A 9,966-nucleotide genomic window follows, 5' to 3' on the forward strand; every position below is an offset into this window, starting at 1 on the left:
TCATTTTCAATTTCTGGAGAGAAACTGTCAAACTTTAATTTAATATTGCATCTTGCAACACATGCTTAAATATCAGCTTAATTTGGATTTATATGTAGGCCTAACTCTTAGGGTTCGTTATAGTACTCTGTGTATCCAACTACTTGACTTTCGAAGTTCTGCGTTGCAGTTTTCAGTATGGGATTGCAATTCACCGCTTGAACGCTAGGGGCTGTGGGAATGAGACGTTAGCTGACCAATGACAGCCCCGCGGTCTGCATTGATCTGAGTGGCTACGGAGAGCACTTTACGCAGTATCATAAACTAAGCTTTACTTTTTGATCTGGGATTCTTGAATCGGCCGAAACAGCTTCGGGGCCAGCCTGATCTGCAGAGTGACATTAGATTGCTTGGACAACTGCTTTATGAAGTGTAAGTATTGGTGAGTACTCTTGCATAACGTGTATATTCTCTTTCCGCCACTTTCTTTAGTCGCTATATATAAACATTAACATAGAAGGACAAAATACATATCTTATGATAGAGAGGGACATAAGGCAGACAAGTCCAAAACGTTCTGCAGAACACACAAAATGAAGGCTTTTGTAATATTCTACAGTTAGTGCATATTAGGAGCTCTCATTTCCTCGAAACACGACATAAGATTATTTAGACATAATTACAACAATACTAATTATATTCATTTAGATGCTTTATTATCATTATAATAATAACAATTTATCATATTACACGCACAATTATGCATGTGTATTATATCATAGAATAACATGTGAAAATACATTAAACAACTTGCTCAACTTGTCCAAGACCACACCTACTGGGTGTGGCCCCGTCCACACGGAGCCGATTTTTTTGGTGAAACCACATAAAGGTGCGTTCACACCAAAAGACGCATTTGTCGCCCGTCCGCGTTGCCGCCCAAGTTTTGACGCTGGACAAATAATTTGCTGCGGTTCACTCCGGACTGCACTTCAGGGAACTGTTGGCCGGTTGAACGCTGATTGGCTGTTACGTATTTTAAGCACATAAGCTGCCCCCACATAGCCACAAGGAAGCAGGATCGAACACACAAGCTGTAATTACTATACATAGCCACAAGGGGAGCAGGACCAAAATATAAGCTGCAATAACTACTCCAGCAACAGATGGCATCACCTTTACACAGGTGAGGAAGCCGGAGCCAATACTTCACATAGGCCACGCCTACTTGATACAAACGGGGAGCGGGAGTCAGATGAGGTCAGAGACATATGGCAGACCCGTTGAGAGCCCCTGGGGAAGCCCCCCGGGGCTGGAAGATAGCACTGCGGTATTTCTCTCCACGCGTGTTTACAATGTACAATTCCCTCCTTTTGCTTCATAGTTACCATACCGAAATACTTTAACAAATAAAGTGTGTTAAAAGCGACCCGGATTGAACTACTTTCTTCAAGAACACGACACGTTACACATGTCACTCAGTGGCCACGCTGTTGAACGTTGATTGGCTGTCATCACGCGAATGTCTCGGCAAAGTTGAAATATTTCCACTCGAGCGAATTTGTCGCGCTACAAATCCTTGTGAACGCGCTCGCCTGTGCAGGGCAAATGTGTGTCTTTTGGTGTGAACGCACCTTTAGTCTCGTGCGTTTCGGCCGACCGTCCAGACGGAGCCGGTGGATCTGGTGCCCGAAACCGCACATTTCTGAAACCATGTCCCAGGGTGGTTTCAAATATATCCGGACCTATGCGGTTTCGTGTTAGGATTCGTGTGGATGCCTAAGCGCAAACAATGATGTCGTTGCCCCCCCACCAGCTAGGCGACGTCAGAGTTGCGTTGATATATATATATATTTTGTAGCTTTAAACAAAGCCCCTTGATAAATTGAATTACTAACTGTACATTCAAAAGTATTTCTGCTCAATTTGAAAGGTTTGTGACTGAATGTTTGTATACAGCGCGCAGGCTGTATGCGCGCAGGTTTGATGCGCTCCACTTTTTTCTGTGGAGAACCAGCGCCTTGAATATTTACTACAGCGTTTCCGCATAAAACTAAACCGGATCGTTTTCGCCCGTTTCGGCTCGGTGTGGAAGGGTCTTTAGCTGATAGAAAAATGGCCCCTGAGATGGATGTCTGGCTCACGTCACCGTGAGACGGGAAAAAGAGGAGGGCTTTGTCAAGATAAGGCCCCTCCTGCCGTTTCCCTAACCTTATGGTGCTTATTTTAACTCAGAAGTTGGATTTAACTAGTCAATACTCCAGTTAAAGTCAGACACTGCCAGCTTTATGAATATATAACACAGGCACATATAGTTGTATTGTTAAGTATTTCAATGCATGTTTTATTGTTGAAACAAACACTCATAAACACATGTGGTAAGTCATGTCGGTTTAACATCAGATTAATAAACAGGCCGATGAGTCACATAGGATATAACTAAAGTTTAATTTGTAACTTCTTTACATCGTAAGATGTGTAAGATCCGAAACTCCGGTCGCCACTGCCAACGACCTGCCCGTGTTGGTAAACACTATAGAGCTTCCTGTTTCTGGTGCCTTACTTCATCCGGCCAAGAATGCAGCCCATATCGGTAGCACCCCCTGCTGTTCCATCCAGGCATCACCCACCTCCAAAATCCCCATCACTGTACTGATAAGTTGTGTATCAACAAAACATAAAGGACGGCGACTACACAGCGGGGTAATCCAGTCGAACCTTAAACCAGTTCCAAAACAAATTCTGTATACACCAGTGGAAAGGATCCACACACTTAGGCCTACTAATGTAGAGTTAGCTCTGCTGAATGGCAGGTCACTCTCAAATAAGTCATTTCTAATTAATGATCTGATTTGTTCACACTCACTTGATTTTATGCTCTTGACTGGGACATGGCTAGATCATGCTAAGGCGGTTTCTACCTTGATCGAATCTGCTCCCCAAAAATTCAATTTCATGAGCACTACCCTTGACAAGAAGGGGGGGGGGGGGGGGGGGGATTCCTGCAATATACAAAGCATATGTTCAGTCCAAGCAGTTACTTTTTGGGAATTTTACATCCTTTGAATACCTATGTTCACTTATTAAGTGTTCTCCCAACATTCTAGTATTAATCGTTTACAGGCCTCCAAGAAAGTCAGTAAATTTCTAGAGGAATTTTGTGAACTACTGTCAACTATTTGCTTAGAGTTTGACTCTATTATTATCACAGGGGATTTTAACGTGCATGCAGATAATTTAGAGAACACCAAATCAAGTGATTTTCTTATGCTCTTGGACACTTTTAGTTCAACACAGCATGTACAGGGGCCAACACACTCGCATGGTCATACTCTTGACCTTGTCATCACCAAAAGTCTCAATGTGTCCACTCATGAGATGGACTTGGCTGTATCCGATCACTACTGCATTTCCTTTGATGTATGCATGTCCCCCTATTTTCAGAATTGGTCTAGGACTGTAGGAAAGATAGTCATAAATGAGAACACCATTGCCCTTTTTGAGCAAGCGCTCTCCCAAAACCCACCTCAAACATCCGACTCGGTAGATGACTTGATGAACAATTTAACTTCAAAGATGAGACAAATCATCGATGACATTGCTCCAGTAAAAGTTAAAAAAGTCATAAACAAGCAAAGTGCTTCATGGAGAAAAAATCCAATGGTTAAACAAAAAAAAAGGGAATGCAGGAAGACCGAGAGAAAATGACGTAAGTCTTAACTTATAAATAATGCTTGTGTGCTATTCTCTGCTGTTGAGAGGTTAACAAATCCCCCATCTGACGTAAGACTAGAGCTTCTCTCAGAACACAAGTGTGAAGAGTTTGCATCCTTTTTCAATAGTTAAATTGGAAAAATAAGACTGAACATAACAATGCAGTTGCAAACAACTCTTGTTTTGGACTTACCAGCTACTACATTGCATCTTGCAACACATGCTTAAATATCCGGTCAATTTGGATTTATATGTAGATCTTAGGGTTCCGTTATAGTACACTGGCTATTTCCCAATATGAAGGAAGCATTCTGAACGGCCGCCTTGTGTACTACACATACACCAAATGTCAGAATTTAGTTCCATCAACCATTCAAAATCTCAGCTCTGCTACCTCCCAACTGGTACGTTACCCAGTAGTCTTTTTAAATCCGTCCTTCATCTCAGATGTGCTTCAGATTATAAATACATCACTATAAACTGGTACTTTACCCAGGGCCCTAAAAACAGCAGTCGTAAAGCCCCTGCTCAAAAAACGTAACTTGGATCGTTCAGTACTAAGCAACTACAGACCAATATCAAATCTACCTTTTATCTGAAAAATTATTGAAAAAACTGTTTTTAACCAATTAACTGCTTTTCTATCGTCACATAGTTATTTTGATGACTATCAATCTGGCTTCCGTATTAACCATAGCACAGAGACAGCCCTTGTGAAGGCGATAAAAGACATTCGTCTGAACACTGATGCAGGCAAAACAACTGTCCTGGTACTATTGGACCTCAGTGCAGCATTTGATACTGTTGACCACCTCCATCGACTGAAGCACTGGGTCGGTTTTTCAGGTGCTGTCATAAAATGACTACAATCTTACTTACAGGGCAGGAGCTACTTTGTTGCTGTAGAAAACTACACCTCAAAACCAGCAACCCTGACTTGTGGTCTTCCTCAGGGATCGATCCTAGGCCCCTTACTGTTTAATCTCTACATGCTCCCACTCGCCAGATCCTCAGGAAAAACTCAATGTGTTATCATAACTATGCAGATGACACTCAAATTTACCTTGCTCTGTCTCCCAATGATTATGCACCCCTTGATTCTCTCCATCAGTGTCTCGATCAGGTTAACACTTGGATGTCACAAAACTTTCTTCAGTTGAACACAGACAGACCTGAGGTAGCCTAATTATATTTGGGAACAAAGAGCAAAGATCCAGGCTTGCTACTCTACTTGGCACAAGTGGACTTAAGGCAAAGGATGCTGTAAGAAATCTTGGCATCATCATTGACAGTGATTTGAGCTTCAATAATCATGTGAAATCAGTCACTAAATCAGAATGTTTTCACCTGAAGTACATTGCAAAATTGAGGAACCTTATGTCAGGGAGTGACATAGAAAAACGTATTCAGGCTTTCATTTCAAGCAGGATAGACTACGGTAATGCCCTTTTAACTGGGATTCCCAAAAAAAGTATAAAGCAACTACAAGCTATACAAAATGCTGCTGCTAGGGTGCTAACTAGGACTAAAAGGAGTGAACACATCACCCCTACAAACTATACAAAATGCTGCTGCTAGGGTGCTAACTAGGACTAAAAGGAGTGAACATATCACCCCTATCCTAAGGTCCTTACACTGGCTTCCTGTTAATTATAGAATTAATTTTAAACCTGTACTTCTTGTTTTTAAAGCACTAAATGGCATTGGACCAAACTATATACATGACATGTTCATACAGCACACCCCAGCCAGATTACTGAGGTATCAAAACAAAAATCGTTTGGTTCAAACTACTGCCAAAACAAAATGTGGTGAGTCAGCCTTTAGTGTTTATGCAGCTCAACTTTGGAACAAACTGCTAGAAATTAAAAACGCTACCACAACTTCTATTTCTAAACCAAAACTAAAGACTAAGCTCTTCAGTGATGTATACTATTAACATTTCTAATATTTTCCTTCTCTTTTTTATTTTTATTCTAATCGATTTAAACTTCCTTATTATTTTTTTTCGATTTATATTTTAATGTCGGATTCATATCTGAAATGTCTGACCTTACTGAAGGTCTTTTAAAATGATATTCCTTTTTATCTTTTTCTCCCTTTATTTTTATAGTACATGTGTAATTTCATTGAAGGACTTTCATTATATTGTTTGCATGTACTTCTTCACTATAAATTATACTGTTGTCTTTTTCTCTGTAAAGCACATTGAACTGCTTGATGTAAGAAATGAGCTATACTAATAAAATTGCCTTGCCTTGCCTTGCCTAAGATGTAACTTTTGTACTGTCATTTTGATGTCTTTAGAGTGTGACGGTCTGGGAATACGGGGCGGGAAGATAAGTATGCTAATGGGAACAGGAATGCCCCTAGGATAGATCGCTGTGATTGGCCAAGGGTATGATGGGGGGAGCCACACAATGGGGGAAATAACTTGATGCGTCGGGAACTCAGATTTCTTTGCGACTTTATGCAAGTAATAAAGCCTTAATCTTTCAAGTCCTTGAAAGATTTGTGGTAAGTCCTTCTCGACCTCTCGTATTTTGTTTTTTCCCTTATTTTGTTTTTTTTATTTTGAGTATTAGATTGTGGGGTTTTCAGCTAATGTCTCATTCCCGCAGCCCCTAGCGTTTCAGAGGTGAATTGCAAAACCATACTGAAAACTGCAATGCAGAACTTCGAATACACAGAGGCTGTTTCCCAAAGTGAAGGCAGCAGCCTTGCTAGGATACTTCCTTGCTAGTCGCGTCCTATGGAGATGAGACTAGAGTGCTCGCTCGAGTGCCGCCTAGCATTTGTAACGTTCAGACTTTGGAACGACTTGCTAGTGTGGAAGCGCTTCCGCCTCTGCTTTTTAATACTGCGTTTCCGCTTGTAAACACATGTGCGCTCATGAATAAAACATGGCAGCAATCAAGCTGATCGATATTTATTTGACTTTTGTCTGTTATGAATGCGTTCATGTCTCCTTCGCATGGAGCCTCTTTGAGGAAGTCAAAAAAGCTTTGTTGCGGTTGATCCATTCCGGATTCGATTGGATTCCATTAAAAAATGAATGGAATCCAAATTCCATTCATTTTTTATAAAACTAAGTGAAATTGTCTGAGAACTTAATTCATGCATCAGATTTACAGGATGGTTGATTACTATTATGCAGGGGGAAAAAGGCAAAGAATGTGGTGATAAACATGTATTTATTTGGATACATTATTTAACTGATCTGATTAATTCATTCATACATACCTACCATCTACCAGTGCTATGAACACAAAAGTAAATTATATAATTTACAATTATATACGTTCATTGCAAATTACAAACATTGCAAATGTTCGGTTGTGCATTTATTTAACAACATTGGATCCCGCAAGAGCTTCTCACCGATAGCCATTAATGGCAGTATCCCTTCCACTGGTGAACAAACGTTTGTGCCGCACAAAAGTCTCAGTTTGCTGGGCTGACCCTAAAAAAAAAGATTAAACACAAACATAAATAGGTATACATAAATAATGTAATCTTGTGAGCGAGTAAATTGACATTGTTATTGGTGACAGCGATGTTTAACACCAGCTACGTCCATGCAAAATATAGCAACGTATCATTCATTTGCAAAAACGTTTGAAAAGTGGCACAGGTCTTTAAGCTTGATTATTTGCATTAACATGATGAATCTATAAAAAGCAATACGGCACAAAATATTTCTGAAAACTTCACTTACATTTGAACGTGTACTGCTATCCCTCCATTTTTAATATCCCGTGCAGCGTGTGAACGCAGAGGATTGTGGGTATTTTTTGCTCGTCGAGGATCCAGCGATGCATCCTTGAAAAATCTCGGAATTCTCAAAGGACGCGAATTTCTGAGTGTTCTCAAAATTGTGCTTGTCGGCGTTCTATGGCGTAGATTCCTTAAAAAGGCGGCCGTTCAGAATGCTTCCTTCATATTGGGAAATAGCCAGTGTACTATAACGGAACCCTAAGATCTACATATAAATCCAAATTGACCGGATATTTAAGCATGTGTTGCAAGATGCAATAATTGCAAAAATTTAAAGCTAAGTGTGACAGTTTCTCTCAAGAAATTGAAAATAAAATAAAGTGATACCTCAGTTATTACATTATTGGCTCAGTTATTACATTTTCGAAGGCCAATAGCGTAATAACCATCTAATAACGTAATACGTAATTACATTATTGGCAATTTATTACGTTATTGGCTTTATTACATTTAAATTATTACGTTATTGGGCGTTATTACATTATTGTTACATACGCTGTGGCAGTTTCGAACACAACAATTGTCTTTCCATGATGACAAATCAGTTCACGATAAGTTAGTTAACCAATGATCAAAATAAGCATTCCTACTCCCAAAATAACTACATTTCCAACGTTCCTATGCCTCCAAAATGGCGGTGGTCCTTGCGACCCGTCGTGGCGATGTACAAGCCCTGCCGACAGAGGCGGAGGGATAGGTGGGGCCTCCCTTAGAGCACGGCACCTCGGTCTCTCAGTTTCTTCTTACAAATTGACCTATTGTAAGCCACTTTGGATAAAAGCGTCTGCTAAATGCCCTGAATGTAAATATTAATGCAATTCTCGTCAGAAGAAAAATGTGATGAGGTCGTCTCTCGGAAACCAAACAGAAAACCCAAAGAGTTTATGGGCTTGTGTGTAATAAAAAGGTTGTTTTTCCGGAGGTAGTAGATTGGCAGGCCGACTGATGAATTAGGCCGTGTGCGCTGTTCCTCCCGAGTCGTAAGCATCTGTCTCTTCAGAGTAGGGAGCATGCCGTGGCTGCTGGAGAGACCGGGGCTATACATCAAGTCCTCTGAACTTTTTATGTGACATCATGGTATTTGGTGGTGCCTTGAGGGACAGGTAACTAAACACCAGGGGTCTGAGATAGACACGTCTCACTGCAGAGGGCTGATCTTCTGGTCCCGGAGCCATCACACTAACATGGGATGGTCCTGCTTTAAACAGGATTGATAACACCCTTCCAGCCTCTTGTTCATATACAGTCAAAATAACACTATTAACGGTTTAAAGATTTCTACGCATGGTTCTCTTGTATTTGCGCCCAGTTGTCAGCAGTTTAGGGAGTTTCGTGCCAAACAGAATCAGGGCACTGTGTGTAAGATGTATGTATGGCCGCCCCTTGAGCAGTTCGGACAGGTTCAGTTTCCTTTTAAAGAAGCCCAGCCATTTCCCAGGCCTCTCTTAAAACAGCTGCTGCCCTTGTCCTCTTTGTATTTTTTTCCCCCCCGTTCTTTTCGGCGCCTGTCTTATTACAGCTGCTCATTTGCCTCAAGCCCGGGGTGAAAATAAAGGTATCCTCTTATGTCTGCCCAACATATGACACAACTATGCTGCACCTTCAGTTCGTCATAATCCATGCCTCAATATCACCTATTCTGTTCTTGACCAGTAGCAAACGATTCCAAGTGATTCGGCAAAAGGTAATTGAGTGAAAAGGCCCACCCTCACACACACACACACACACACACACACACACACACACACACACACACACACACACAAACACACATACACACACACACACACAAACGCACACACACACACACATTCACACTCATACACATACACACACACACAGACACACCAACACACACACAGGCCTCATACTACGACTGCTTGTGGTTTTGAAATCTCACTTCAAGGTTGACATACAAAAACATTTGTGGTAAGGCCATAAATAATATCATACATCTGGGTTCCTCCCAAGCTTGAGCTCTTGAAATTGTATACCATAAAAACACCATGTTTGAGTTAGGGTTAGAGCCGACTAAATTGAAAGATAATAAGATGGTGGTTCTGCATTTTAACTTGGCTGAGGTGAGTTCGATGGCCAGAGACGTGGGTGAATACTGCACACTGTTCTCCAACGGCTCTTGTGTTTCCTTTCCCTCCGTCAGCATACATTTGAATAGTTTGAGGTTAATGGGTCTGGGCGTGGAACGGCTGCACCTGAGGTGGTCAATCACGTGTAACGCACAGGGGGTAAGCCCTCCCCCCAACCACCTCCACCCACAACCCAACACCACACACCCCCACCTTACCGCCAGCACGCACATTCAACAAAAGACAAGGCAAAGACTGGCCGCCCTTACACAAACAAACACAAAGGAAGAAATGTTCAAAAAGAATTACAAAAGAGCGTAGGATCCCAGTCGTCCCAGCTCTGAGACATTGTTTTTTTTTATGGCATTGCTTTTATTTATGGAGACCACCCCTGTAAACACACACACAC

The sequence above is a fragment of the Pollachius pollachius genome (genome assembly GCF_949987615.1).
Source record: "Pollachius pollachius genome assembly, chromosome: 6".
In the NCBI taxonomy this organism is placed as follows: Eukaryota; Metazoa; Chordata; class Actinopteri; order Gadiformes; family Gadidae; genus Pollachius; species Pollachius pollachius.